Genomic DNA, 13,661 nt, shown 5'->3' with positions numbered 1-13,661 from the left:
ACTTGTTAAGTGCTCTCTCCCCACCAAAATAATGTCAAACATATGGATTCTTACTGTGGTTTAAACTCAATGGGGCTCAGAAAGAGGGGGCATTTGGATTTGGAGGCACAGAATTCACTGGATTTTATTTGAGGGGTATTGGAACCATGTTGCTTTTCCAGATACTTTGATCAACCAGTAACGTGCGAACCTCTTATAGTTCTAGGTGACGGACCAGAGGGCTGGTTTTGTCATCTTGTCCCGCAAAAACAAGCCACAATACAGTGTCATCAATGAAAAATAAAAAAGTTATAGTCCTCAGAATAAAGCGATGCAAAAATAATTATTTTTTATATAAAATAGTTTTTATCATATAAAGGGCCAAAACATTAAAAAAAAGATATAAATGAGGTATCGCTGTAATCGTACTGACCCAAAGAATAAAACTGCTTTATCAATTTTACCAAACGTGGAACGGTATAAGCGCCCCCCCAAAAGAAATTCATGAAGCTGTTTTTTGTTCATTCTACCTCACAAAAATCGGAATAAAAAGCGATCAAAAAATTTCACGTGCCCGGAAATGTTACCAATAAAAACGTTAACTCGTCCCGCAAAAAACAAGACCTCACATGACTCTGTGAAATTAGAGCTCTCAAAATGTGGAGATGCAAAAACTATGTTTTGCAATAAAAAGCGTCTTTTAGTGTCTGATGGCTGCAAATCATAAAAAATCAGCCAAAAAAACACAATAAAAGTAAATGATTCACCCCCTTAGTTAGGGAAAATAATAAAATTTTAAAAAATGTATTTATTTCCATTTTCCCATTAGGGTTAAGGTTAGGGTTGGGGCTAAAGTTAGGGTTAGGGTTGGGGCTGAAGATAAGGTTGGGATTAGGGTTGGGATTAGGGTTAGGGGTGTGGTTAAGGTTATGGTTGGGATTAGGGTTAGGGGTGAATTTGGGTTAGGGTTTCAGCTAGAATTGGGGGATTCCCACAGTTTAGGCACATAAGGGGCTCTCCAAATGCGACATGGCGTCACATCTCAATTCCAGCCAATTCTGCATTGAAAAAGTAAAACTGTGCTCCTTCCTTTCCGAGCTCTCCCGTGTGCCCAAACAGGGGTTTACCCTAACATATGGGGTATCAGCGTACTCAAGATAAATTGGACAACAACTTTTGGGGTCCAGTTTCTCCTGTTACCCTTGGAAAAATCCAAAACCGGGGGCTAAAAAATAATTTTTGTGGAAAAAAAAAGGATTTTTTATTTTCACGGCTGTGTTATAAACTGTAGAGAAACACTTGGGGGTTCAAAGTTCTCACAGCACATCTAGATAAGTTCCTTGGGGGGTCTAGTTTCCAATATGGGGTCACTTGTGGGGGATTTCTACTGTTTAGGTACATCAGGGGCTCTGCAAATGCAACGTGATGCCTGCAGACCAATCCATCTAAGTCTACATTCCAAACATCGTGCCTTCCCTTCCGAGCCCTGCCATGCGCACAAACGGTAGTTCCTCCCCACATGTGGGGTATCAGCATACTCAGGACAAAATGGACAACAATGTTTAGGGTCCAATTTCTCCTGTTACCCTTGGCAAAATACAAAACTGGGGGCTAAAAAAAAATTTTTGTGGAAAACAAAATAATTTTTATTTTCACGGCTCTGCGTTACAGTATAAACTGTAGTGAAACACTTGGGGGTGCAAGGTTCTCACAACACATCTAGATAAGTTCCTTGGGGGTAGGAGGCAGGAACACATGGGCTACTTGCACAGTGAACAAGTCTGTAGGATCATGTTCACACACCACCAAGAAACCTGAAGACACAAAAGAGAATAGTAAAACCAAAAACACTCAGTTTGAAAAAATTATTGCAGTAATCCGCAAGTGCTAGTAAAAGATGTAAAAAACAGGGTATTTGGTTGATACGTTTTTTGCAAAAAATGTATACTAAGCTGCTCTACCAATCTTCACGGTATACCCTTATCAGAGCAGTCCTAACTAATGTATGCAATCCCTATCTGATGTATTTAAAAACCTGATCATCTGTATATTACCTGTGTGAACAGGGTTCAGAGAGGAAAAATCCATGTGTGCATACAGAGTAGAACAGCTTTTGTGCAGATAGCCCAAGAGGAGTGGTGGAACTCCCCAGTCTTGTAGACACAAGAGAACAATTATGGAAACAGGAACACATGGGCTACTTGCACAGTGAACAAGTCTGTAGGATCATGTTCACACACCACCAAGAAACCTGAAGACACAAAAGAGAATAGTAAAACCAAAAACACTCAGTTTGAAAAAATTATTGCAGTAATCCGCAAGTGCTAGTAAAAGATGTAAAAAACAGGGTATTTGGTTGAAGATTTTGTGTCTTCAAGTTCCTTGGGGGTCTAGTATCCATTAGGGGGTCACTTGTGGGGAGTTTCTACTGTTTAGGTACATCAGGGGCTCTGCAAATGCAACGTGATGCCTGCAGACCAATCCATCTAAGTCTGCAATCCAAACGGCGCACCTTCCCTTCCAAGCTCTGCCTTGCGCCCAAATGGTGGTTCCCCCACATATGGGGTATCAGCGTACTCAGAACAAATTGGACAACAACTTTTGGGGTCCAATTTCTCCTGTTATCCTTGGGAAAATACAAAACCGGGGGCTAAAAAATAATTTTTGTGGAAAAAAAAAATATTTTTTATTTTCACGGCTCTGTGTTATAAACTGTAGTGAAACACTTGGAGGTTCAAAGTTTTCACAACACATCTAGATAAGTTCCTTAGGGGGTCTACTTTCCAACCTGGTGTCACTTGTGGGGGTTTCAATGTTTAGGCACATCAGGGGCTCTCCAAATGCGACATGGTGTCCCATCTCAATTCCAGTCAATTTTGCATTGAAAAGTCAAATGGCGCTCCTTCCCTTCCGAGCTCTGCCATGCGCCCAAACAGTGGTTTACCCCCACATATGGGGTATCAGCGTACTCAGGACAAATTGCACAACAACTTTTGGGGTCCAGTTTTTTCTGTTACCCTTGGGAAAATAAATAAATGGGGGCAAAAGATCATTTTTGTGAAAAAATATGATTTTTTATTTTTACGGCCTTACAATATAAACTTCTGTGAAGCTCTTAGTGGGTCAAAGTGCTCACCACACATCTAGATAAGTTCCTTAGGAGGTCTTAGGGGGAGCTCTGCCATCTGCCCAAACAGTGGTTTACCCCCACATATGGGGTATCAACGTACTCAGGACAAATTTGACAACAACTTTTGGGGTCCAATTTCTCCTGTTACCCATGGTAAAATAAAACAATTTGGAGCTGAAGTAAATTTTTTGTGACAAAAGTTAAATGGTCATTTTTTTTAAACATTCCAAAAATTCCTGTGAAACACCTGAAGGGTTAATAAACTTATTGAATGTGGTTTTGAGTACCTTGAGATGTGCAGTTTTTAGAATGGTGTCACACTTGGGTATTTTCTATCATATAGACCCCTCAAAGTGACTTCAAATGTGATGTGGCCCCTAAAAAAAAATGGTGTTGTAAAAATGAGAAATTGCTGGTCAACTTTAACCTTTATAACTCCCTAACAAAAAAAAATGTTGGTTCCAAAATTGTGCTGATGTAAAGTAGACTTGTGGGAAATGTTACTTATTTTGTGTGACATATCTCTGTGATTTAAGGGCATAAAAATTAAAAGGTGGAAAATTGCGAAATTTTCAAAATTTTCGCCAAATTTCTGTTTTTTTCACAAGTAAACGCAGGTAATATCAAATACATTTTATCACTATCATGAAGTACAATATGTCACGAGAAAATAGTGTCAGAATCATCAGGATCCGTTGAAGCGTTCCAGAGTTATAACCTCATAAAGGGACAGTGGTCAGAATTGTAAAAATTGGCCTGGTCATTAACGTGCAAACCACCCTTGCGGTAAAGGGGTTAATTCAACCTGTCTCATATCTGTCGGATGCTATTGGAATTATTCAGCAAGTACAGATCATCACTCCCATCCTCTAAGCAATTATCTTCATGACGGTCCTCTCTGTCCCTGGGGGTGCTGCAGCAGCTGAATTTCACTTTGATACCTCAGTTGTGGGGAATGGATTCATAACTGCCAAAAGGTGAACAGCTCCCTGGTATCTCAGCTTCATTGTCTACTGGTTAAGACCCTATTTGTGCTTGTTGTCTCCCTATTTCCACTGAATTTCCTAATATACTCTCATTATGGTGCTTGGTTTTGCCACCCAGGACAGAACAGCCTATAATTTATTTCTCCCTCGTTACCTTTTCTAGGAGTCTTGGACCAATTTCCCACCTAATGGCCTGGTAATGGAGATTGCTTACAGAGTGGGGTCCTTTACTTGCTCCCAATAGCAAAGAAGAAATGACCATCCAGGGCTCTCTAAAGGTCTCACAATGCAGTATTACTATTCACTATATTTGAATGGGTTGGGAAATCAGAGAAAAATAGAAAAAATAAATGGCATCATATTTGTACTTACTGGGCAATAAGATGTTGCAGAAAAGTCCAGTCCATCTATTTCACCAGCAGTTGCAATTCAGTAGTCGTATCACAGAATCATTCCTAGATAGATGCTCAGTGTTCACGTTCTTCACTGGTCTTTGCCTTTGCTTTGCTTTCAGGAACAAAGACAATGCATCTGGAAAGGACGGGTTTATATATTATACCAGTGGCTAATATTTGCTATGTAGCTATAACTAGGTGTAGAAAGCACAGGCTCTGGTTGACTTTTTATATCTTGTTTTTCTGTAAGAAGCAATTACGTAAATTATGGATTACCAAAAAAGGCTCAGTCAGGAATAAACTGAGATAAAGAGAAGTTAAAAGAAGACAATGATGTGTAAAAAATTCAAGCTAAATGGAAAAAAGGATAAAACTTAAATGCGTTGCCCAGTACTTTTATACTGATGGCCTATCCTAAGAATGGGTAATTAATACCAGATTGGTTAGGATGTCACACATCCATATCAATCGGCTGTTCCCAGTGCCAGCCAGATGAGCTCAGTTGTGGAGCCCGACAATACAGCTCCATCACTTGTATAGTGGCCCCAACTGGATACAGCATATCTGCCCACCTTGGCCACTATACAGATCCTGGAGCTGTGATGTTCTGTTCCGCAATCAAGCATGTCCTTCAGCTGCCAGTGCTAAAAACAGCTTGTAATAGGCTGGTTGGTGGAACCACTGTGCCGAAGACCAAGGAAGACCTGGATGGGCATTACTAGGAGCCTCACCCAATCTGACCACAGATATGCAGCAGCCAACGACACCGAGATCCAAGGAGAGACAAAGAAGGTGGTCCCTTCTAAGAATGTAAATACCGCTGTCGCAATTGACAGCGGTGCTTAAGGGGTTAATCGGCCCCGATTGGTCGCAAAACCGTCCGGGGTCAATACCGTAGGGTGTCAGCTGACACCCTCGGGAATTGCCTCCGTTCGCCGGAGCTATACTCTTATTATTATTATTTATTTATAAAGCACCATTGATTCCATGGTGCTGTACATGAGAAGGGGTTACATACAAATTACTGATATCACTTACAGTAAACAAGCTAACAATGACGGACTGATACAGAGGGGAGAGGACCCTGCCCTTGCGGGCTTACATTCTACAGGATGGTGGGAAAGGAGACAGTAGGTTGGGGTGTTGCAGCAGCTCCGGTGTTGGTAAGGCGGTAGCTCCAGTAGTAGACACTCCGGAATTCTAGACAGCAGAGAGGTGACGTCTGGTGTTGTGAATTCTGTTGTCAAGCTCCCTCCTGTGGTCATGAGTGGTACTTCGGCTGGTTCTGTCCATGGGCTTCCTCTGGTGGATGTGAGTGGGGCTGCGGCTTCTGAGTTTCCTTCCACAGGTGACGAGGTTAAGTCGTTAGGTGCTGCTCTATTTAACTCCACCTAGTTCTTTGCTCCTGGCCTCCAGTCAATGTTCCAGTATTGGTCTTGCTCTCTCCTGGATCGTTCTTGTGACCTGTCTTCCCTGCATAAGCTAAGTTCTGCTTGTGTTTCTTTTGTTTGCTATTTTTTCTGTCCAGCTTGCTATTTTGATTTGTCTTGCTTGCTGGAAGCTCTGGGACGTAGAGGGAGCACCTCCGTACCGTTAGTCGGTGCGTAGGGTCTTTTTGCGCCCTCTGCGTTGTCTTTTGTAGGTTTTTGTGCTGACCGCAAAGCTATCTTTCCTATCCTCTGTCTATTCAGTAAGTTGGGCCTCACTTTGCTTAATCTATTTCATCTCTGTGTTTGTATTTTCATCTTTACTCACAGTCATTATATGTGGGGGGCTGCCTTTTCCTATGGGGAATTTCTCTGAGGCAAGGTAGGCTGATTTTTCTATCTTCAGGGCTAGCTAGTTTCTCAGGCTGTGTCGAGACGCCTAGGTCTGGTCAGGAGCGCTCCACGGCTATTTCTAGTGTGGTGTGATAGGATCAGGGATTGCGGTCAGCAGAGTTCCCACGTCTCAGAGCTCGTCCTATGTTATTAGTAACTATCAGGTCATTTTGTGTGCTCTTAACCACCAGGTCCATTGTTGTTCTAACCACCAGGTCATAACAGTCTGGGTCAGAAGGGTAGATCTGAGTGTCATCAGCATAAGGTGGTACTGGAATCCATGGGACTTTATGAGTTGTCCCAGGCCAAGTGTGTAGATTGAGAAGAGTAGGGGTCCTAGAACAGAGCCTTGGGGGACTCCAACAGAGAGAGGGTGGGATGAGGAGGTAGTGTGGGAGTGGAAGACGCTGAATGTGCGATTGGAAAGGTATGAGGAGTTCCAGGATAGGGCGAGGTCTTTGATGCCAAAGGAGGAGAGGATCTGTAGTAGGAGGCAGAGGTCAACTGTGTCAAAAGCAGAGGACAGGTCGCTAAAAAAAAGCAGCTCTGATTAATAAGGCCCCTTAACCGATGCCATAAAAAGGCATATCATTAAATGGTTAAAAAAACAGAAACTATTTAAGCCTTTTTGCTTTAGTCCGCACTGTTATTGTGGGTCTTCGGATGAAGAATTTAGTCTAACTGTGAAGCACGTTGAGAATAAGCCACTTTTTAACCCCTTTCTGACATATGACGTACTATCCCGTCGAGGTGTTATGGGCCCGTATGACCACCGACAGGATAGTAAATCATCACCGATCAGCCGCGCTCACGGGGGGAGCGCGGCCTATCGGGGCGAGTGTCAGCTGACTATCGCAGCTGACATCCGGCACTATGTGCCAGGAGCGGTCATGGACCGCTCCTGGCACATTAACCCCCGAAACACTGCGATCAAAGATGATCGCAGCGGTCCGGTGGCACAGGGAAGCATCGCGCAGGGAGGGGGCTCCCTGCATGCTTTCCTGAGACCCTCGGAGCAACGTGATGTGATCGCGTTGCTCCGAGGGTCTCCTACCTCCTTCTCCCTGCAGGCCTGGATCCAAAATGGCCGTGGGGGGCCTTCCGGGTCCTGCAGGGAGGTGGCTTCCAAGCGCCTGCTCAGAGCTGGAGCTGTGCCTGTGTGATCGCTGATTTGAAAAATATATATATTTACATGTGTAAAAAAAAAAATTCCTAAATAAAGAAAAAAAATATATATATTGTTCCAATAAATACATTTCTTTATCTAAATAAAAAAAACAATAAAAGTACACATATTTAGTATCGCCGCATCAGTAACGACCTGACCTATCAAACTGACGCACTAGTTAACCCCTCCAGTGAACATCGTAAAAATAAGACGAGGCAAAAAATGACGCTTTATTATCATACAGCCAAACAAAACGTGGAATAACACGTGATCAAAAAGATGGATATAAATAACCATGGAACCGCTGAAAACGTCATCTTGTCTCGCAAAAAACGAGCCGCCATACAGCATCATCAACGAAAAAATAAAAGTTATAGTCCTCAGAATAAAGCAATACAAAAATAATTATTTTTTATATAAAATAGTTTTTATCATATAAAAGCGCCAAAACATTAAAAAAATGATATAAATGAGGTATCGCTGTAATCGTACTGACCCAAAGAATAAAACTGCTTGATCAATTTTACCAAATGTGTAACGGTATAAGCGCCCCGCCAAAAGAAATTCATGAATAGCTTCTTTTTTGTTCATTCTACCTCACAAAAATCGGAATAAAAAGCTATCAAAAAATTTCACATGCCCGAAAATGGTACCAATAAAAACGTCAACTCGGCCTGCAAAAAACAAGACCTCACATGACTGTGAAATTATAGCTCTCAAAATGTGGAGACGCAAAAACTATTCTTTTGCAATATAAAGCGTCTTTTAGTGTCTGATGGCTGCCAATCATAAAAAATCAGCTAAAAAAACACTATAAAAGTAATTCAATCCCCCCTTCATCACCCCCTTAGTTAGGGAAAATAATAAAATTTAAAAAAATGTATTTATTTCCATTTTCTCATTAGGGTTAGGGTTGGGGCTAAAGTTAGGGTTGCGGCTAAGGTTAGGGTTAGGGTTGGGGCTAAAGTTAGGGTTAGGGTTGGGGCTAAAGTTAGGGTTAGGGTTTTGGTAAGGGTTAGGGTTGGGGTTATGGTTAGGGTTAGGGTTGGGGCTAAAGTTAGTGTTAGGGTTGGGATTATGGTTAGGGTTAGGGTTGGGGCTAAAGTTAGGGTTAGGGTTGGGGCTAAAGTTAGGGTTAGGGCTGAAGTTAGAATGTGGATTACATTTACGGTTGGGATTAGGGTTGGGATTAGGGTTAGGGGTGTGGTTAGGGTTATGGTTGGGATTAGGGTTAGGGGTGTGTTTGGGTTAGGGTTTCAGTTAGAATTGGGGGGTTTCCACTGTTTAGGCACATCAGGGACTCTCCAAGCGCGACATGGCATCTCAATTCCAGCCAATTCTGCTTTGAAAAAGTAAAACTGTGCTCCATTCCTTCCGAGCTCTCCCATGCGCCCAAACAGGGGTTTACCCTAACATATGGGATATCAGCGTACTCAGGACAAATTGGACAACAACTTTTGGGGTCCAATTTCTCCTGTTACCCTTGGGAAAATCCAAAACCGGGGCTAAAAAATAATTTTTGTGGAAAAAAAAAGATTTTTGATTTTCACGGTTCTGTGTTATAAACTGTAGTGAAGCACTTGGGGGTTCAAAGTTCTCACAACATATCTAGATAAGTTCCTTGGGGGGTCTAGTTTCCAATATGGGGTCACTTGTGGGGGGTTTCTACTGTTTAGGTACATTAGGGGCTCTGCAAATGCAACGTGACACCTGCAGACCAATCCATCTAAGTCTGCAATCCAAATGGCACGCCTTCCCTTCTGAGCTCTGCCATGCGCCCAAATGGTGGTTCCCCCCACATATGGGTTATCAGCGTACTCAGAACAAATTGGAAAACAACTTTTGGGGTCCAATTTCTCACAACACTTCTAGATAAGTTCCTTAGGGGGTCTACTTTCCAAAATGGTGTCACTTGTGGGGGGTTTCAATGTTTAGGCACATCAGAGGCTCTCCAAACGCGACTTGGTGTCCCATCTCAATTCCAGTCAATTTTGCATTGAAAAGTCAAATGGCGCTCCTTCCCTTCCAAGCTCTGCCATGCCCCCAAACAGTGGTTTACCCCCACACATGGGGTATCAGCGTACTCAGGACAAATTGCACAACAACTTTTGGGGTCCAGTTTCTTCTGCTACCCTTGGGAAAATAAATAAATGGGGAGGAAAAAATCATTTTTTGTGAAAAAATAGGATTTTTTACTTTTACGGCTTTACAATATAAACTTCTGTGAAGCTCTTGGTGGGCCAAAGTGCTCACCATACATCTAGATAAGTTCCTTAGAGGGTCTTAGGGGGAGCTATGCCATGCGCCCATTCAATGGTTTACCCCCACATATGGGGTATCAACATAGTCAGGACAAATTGGACAACAACTTTTGGGGTCCAATATCTCCTGTTACCCTTGGTAAAATAAAACAAATTGGAGCTGAAGTAAATTTTTTGTGACAAAAAGTTAAATGTTCATTTTTTTTTTCATTCCAAAAATTCCTGTGAAACACCTGAAGGGTTAATAAACTTCTTGAATGTGGTTTTGAGAACCTTGAGATGTGCAGTTTTTAGAATGGTGTCACACTTGGGCATTTTCTATCATATAGACCCCTCAAAGTGACTTCAAATGTGATGTGGTCCCTAAAAAAAAATGGTGTTGTAAAAATGAGAAACTGCTGGTCAACTTTTAACCCTTATAACTCCCTAACAAAAAAAAAAAAATTGGTTCCAAAATTGTGCTGATGTAAAGTAGACATGTGGGAAATGTTACTTATTAAGTATGTCTAAAAATGAACCATACGGCGCTGCTTAGTTGCTCCAGGTGAATAAGCAGCAAATATATGGACGAAATCACTCCCAATTGTCCCAGAAGTGGTTAATCAAAGAAAACTATATGCGATATTTTAATCAAAGAAAACTATATGTGATATTTTTAATCAAAGAAAACTATATGTGATATTTGTCCTGAACCTTGTCGGCTTCAGCTCTATACACGCGGCCGCCACTGCCTGTGCACGGCAGTTACCAAGCTCTGGGGGAGTACGCTAGTCACCGGCCGGGACAGTGTCTCCTATAATACTATTTGCTCTGCAACATATTGGATATTTCCGGAACAGAGATTCAGAGAAGGCTTCAGATACCAACCTTACAGCACATGAGTGAAGGACCTTCCCGCATGTCAGCACTGGACACAGATTTCCTTTTCTTTGATATTAAGGTAAACACATCTTGTTAATCACAGTCCTGTATGGGGAACCTTGTTTATGACATTTCCCAGTATTTTAACAATTTATGGCTTCATATAGGTGAACTTAGCACAAATATCACATATAGTTTACTTATTAAGTATTTTGTGTGACATATCTCTGTGATTTAAGGGCATAAAAATTCTAAGTTGGAAAACTGAAAAATTTTCAAAATTTTCACCAAATTTCCGTTTTTTTCACAAGTAAACGCAGGTAATATCAAAGAAATTTTACCACTGTCATGAAGTACAATATGTCACGAGAAAACAGTGTCAGAAACATCAGGATCCGTTGAAGCGTTCCAAAGTTATAACCTCATAAAGGGACAGTGATCAGATAGCAAAAATTGGCCCAGTCATTAACGTGCAAACCACCCTTGGGGGTAAAGGAGTTAACTCAACCTGTCTCATATCTGTCGGATGCTATTGGAATTATTCAGCAAGTACAGATCATCACTCCCATCCTCTAAGCAATTATCTTCATGACGGTCCTCTCTGTCCCTGGGGGTGCTGCAGCAGCTGAATTTCACTTTGATACCTCAGTTGTGGGGAATGGATTCATAACTGCCAAAAGGTGAACAGCTCCCTGGTATCTCAGCTTCATTGTCTACTGGTTAAGACCCTATTTGTGCTTGTTGTCTCCCTATTTCCACTGAATTTCCTAATATACTCTCATTATGGTGCTTGGTTTTGCCACCCAGGACAGAACAGCCTATAATTTATTTCTCCCTCGTTACCTTTTCTAGGAGTCTTGGACCAATTTCCCACCTAATGGCCTGGTAATGGAGATTGCTTACAGAGTGGGGTCCTTTACTTGCTCCCAATAGCAAAGAAGAAATGACCATCCAGGGCTCTCTAAAGGTCTCACAATGCAGTATTACTATTCACTATATTTGAATGGGTTGGGAAATCAGAGAAAAATAGAAAAAATAAATGGCATCATATTTGTACTTACTGGGCAATAAGATGTTGCAGAAAAGTCCAGTCCATCTATTTCACCAGCAGTTGCAATTCAGTAGTCGTATCACAGAATCATTCCTAAATAGATGCTCAGTGTTCACGTTCTTCACTGGTCTTTGCCTTTGCTTTGCTTTCAGGAACAAAGACAATGCATCTGGAAAGGACGGGTTTATATATTATACCAGTGGCTAATATTTGCTATGTAGCTATAACTAGGTGTAGAAAACACAGGCTCTGGTTGACTTTTTATATCTTGTTTTTCTGTAAGAAACAATTACGTAAATTATGGATTACCAAAAAAGGCTCAGTCAGGAATAAACTGAGATAAAGAGAAGTTAAAAGAAGACAATGATGTGTAAAAAATTCAAGCTAAATGGAAAAAAGGATAAAACTTAAATGTGTTGCCCAGTACTTTTACAGTTAGGTCCATATATATTTGGACAGAGACAACATTTTTCTAATTTTGGTTATAGACATTACCACAATGAATTTTAAACAAAACAATTCCGATGCAGTTGAAGTTCAGACTTTCAGCTTTCATTTGAGGGTATCCAGATTAATATTGGATAAAGGGTTTAGGAGTTTCAGCTCCTTAACATGTGCCACCCTGTTTTTTAAGGGACCAAAAGTAATTGGACAGATTCAATAATTTTAAAGAAAATGTTCATTTTTAGTGCTTGGTTGAAAACCCTTTGTTGGCAATGACTGCCTGAAGTCTTGAGCTCATGGGCATCACCAGACGCTGTGTTTCCTCCTTTTTGATGCTCTGCCAGGTCTTCACTGCGGTGGTTTTTAGTTGCCGTTTGTTTGTGGGCCTTTCTGTCTGAAGTTTAGGCTTTAACAAGTGAAATGCATGCTTAATTGAGTTGAGATCAGGTGACTGACTTGGCCATTCAAGAATATTCCACTTCTTTGCTTTAATAAACTCCTGGGTTGCTTTGGCTTTATGTTTTGGGTCATTGTCCATCTGTAGTATGAAACGATGACCAATCAGTTTGGCTGCATTTGGCTGGATCTGAGCACACAGTATGGCTCTGAATACCTCAGAATTCATTCGGCTGCTTCTGTCCTGTGTCACATCATCAATAGTGTTGAGCATTCCGATACCGCAAGTATCGGGTATCGGCCGATACTTGCGGTATCGGAATTCCGATACCGAGATCCGATATTTTTGTGATATCGGGTATCGGTATCGGTAGTGTAAAATAAAGAATTAAAATAAAAAATATTGTTATATTCACCTCTCCGGCGGCCCCTGGACATCAGCGGGAGGATCCGGCGTCCGGCACGGCTTCTTTCTTCAAAATGCGCGCCTTCAGGACCTGTGGAATGACGTCCCGGCTTCTGATTGGTCGCGTGCCGCCCATGTGACCGCCACGCGACCAATCAGAAGCCGCGACGTCATTCCTCAGCTAAAGTCCTAGAATGAGCGCCTTCTAGGACCTGAGGAATGACGTCGCGGCTTCTGATTGGTCGCGTGGCGGTCACATGGGCGGCACGCGACCAATCAGAAGCCGGGACGTCATTCCACAGGTCCTGAAGGCGCGCATTTTGAAGAAAGAAGCCGGGCCGGACGCCGGATCCTCCCGCTGATGTCCAGGGGCCGCCGGAGAGGTGAATATAACAATATTTTTTATTTTAATTCTTTATTTTACACTTTAATATGGATCCCAGGGCCTGAAGGAGAGTTTCCTCTCCTTCAGACCCTGGGATCCATGAGGATACATTCCGATACTTGATGTCCCATTGACTTGTATTGGTATCGGATATCGGTATCGGCGATATCCGATATTTTTCGGGTATCGGCCGATACTATCCGATACCGATACTTTCAAGTATCGGACGGTATCGCTCAACACTAATCATCAACAAACACTAGTGACCCAGTGCCACTGGCAGCCATGCATGCCCAAGCCATCACACTGCCTCCGCCGTGTTTTACAGATGATGTGGTTTGCTTTGGATCATGAGCTGTACCACGCCTTCACCATACTT

This window comes from Ranitomeya imitator, chromosome 2 (genome assembly GCF_032444005.1).
Source record: "Ranitomeya imitator isolate aRanImi1 chromosome 2, aRanImi1.pri, whole genome shotgun sequence".
Taxonomy (NCBI): Eukaryota; Metazoa; Chordata; class Amphibia; order Anura; family Dendrobatidae; genus Ranitomeya; species Ranitomeya imitator.
This window is presented reverse-complemented; position numbering follows the sequence as displayed.